Below are 1,110 nucleotides of genomic sequence, written 5' to 3'. Positions count from 1 at the left end.
GAATTTCATGCAAAGCACTCTGGGTATGCTTCGTCAATATTTTTATATGTCATTGCCTTGAAATATAATTATGTATCTGTCAATTAATTCACTAGTACTTTGAAAAAATATATATTTAACAACAAATTTCAAACTACTGAAAAATAGATTAGAATGAACGACTGAAAATAAGTAATACGATTCTTTTTTGTCACACACATAATGAAATAAAGGAGGCGCTAGCAGTGCGACGTTCAAGTGGCCGGAATTCTGTGAGTTTTGTAACTTCGTTTTAAGAAGCCATTACTTCATTTAAAATGTGTTGTTGTGTGATTTTAACGCATAATAAAATCATGGATCCATGAAAGCAGAGAAGCTTTAGGTCTGAATAAAACTGCTACTCGCTGAGTGTGGTTTCATACTGGCCTTTGAGTTATGTCTACATGCCTCATCGTTGGGCGAATACTGGTTGTCATTACTATATCACGTATGGTTTCTTGTGTCTTGTTATTGTACGTAATCACTCGGAAACTAATTTCGTCAGTTATTTTAGTTACTTTATCTTTTAATCAATATTTGTATGTTGCGTTTGTTAGGGAGTATCAAAAGTATTCCCGCCCTATCCTTTTCGGGGTTAAACAATGTTATGATATTATAGTAACATTTTAAAAGTTGAATGAACATACTTATTTCGTGTTCATCTCCGAGCGAGTTAATGCCAATATTGTCCAGTGTCTTCTCTATACTGCCATGAATGAAATGTTTGAAACGATTCTTCACAAATATTTTATTTGAACTAATTGTTGGTTCTCCCTTGGATTAGTCTGTTTTGCTTCTGACGATATTAATCTATAGAATAATTTGTAAGTCAAATGTTGATGTCATCGATGTTGAAATCAGGTTCCTTTTAGAATGGCAATATTGTATTGTGTATTTTCTTGAAGTTTATATTCTGGAGTTTGTGTTTGTACATGCGAGGCAAATTCCTATGTATTAATTTTCTAAACCGACAGCACATGTGTTTGCATTAAAAATCTGACTTATACTCCTTGCGAAATCATCTGTCCCATTGTTATGTTTTACGAGGTTAACTGATAGCTTCTGTGACATTTTGCCACATTATTGGATTGC

The 1,110-nt window shown here is 33.2% G+C and overlaps 1 protein-coding gene across 4 annotated transcripts in view; it reads left to right on the top strand.

Moving 5' to 3' along the window:
• The first annotated feature begins 206 nt into the window (after window positions 1–206).
• The window catches only part of LOC139687846 (cytochrome c oxidase assembly factor 6 homolog), a 98,459-nt gene continuing 97,555 nt past the window's right edge, over window positions 207–1,110 (top strand). Inside the window, exon 1 of one of the 4 annotated variants that reach the window (XM_071585168.1) lies at window positions 207–251. The gene's annotated coding sequence lies outside the window, so the exon portion shown is untranslated. Of the gene's footprint in view, window positions 252–445; window positions 467–1,110 lie in introns of those variants that run through there. The other 3 variants (XM_071585169.1, XM_071585167.1, XM_071585171.1) reach the window with 3 other exon arrangements.

This window comes from Hetaerina americana, unplaced genomic scaffold (genome assembly GCF_022747635.1).
Source record: "Hetaerina americana unplaced genomic scaffold, ioHetAmer1.1.p SCAF_2, whole genome shotgun sequence".
NCBI lineage: Eukaryota > Metazoa > Arthropoda > Insecta > Odonata > Calopterygidae > Hetaerina > Hetaerina americana.
Note: the sequence above shows the minus strand (reverse complement) of the source record. Positions and strands in the feature narration are given on the sequence as shown.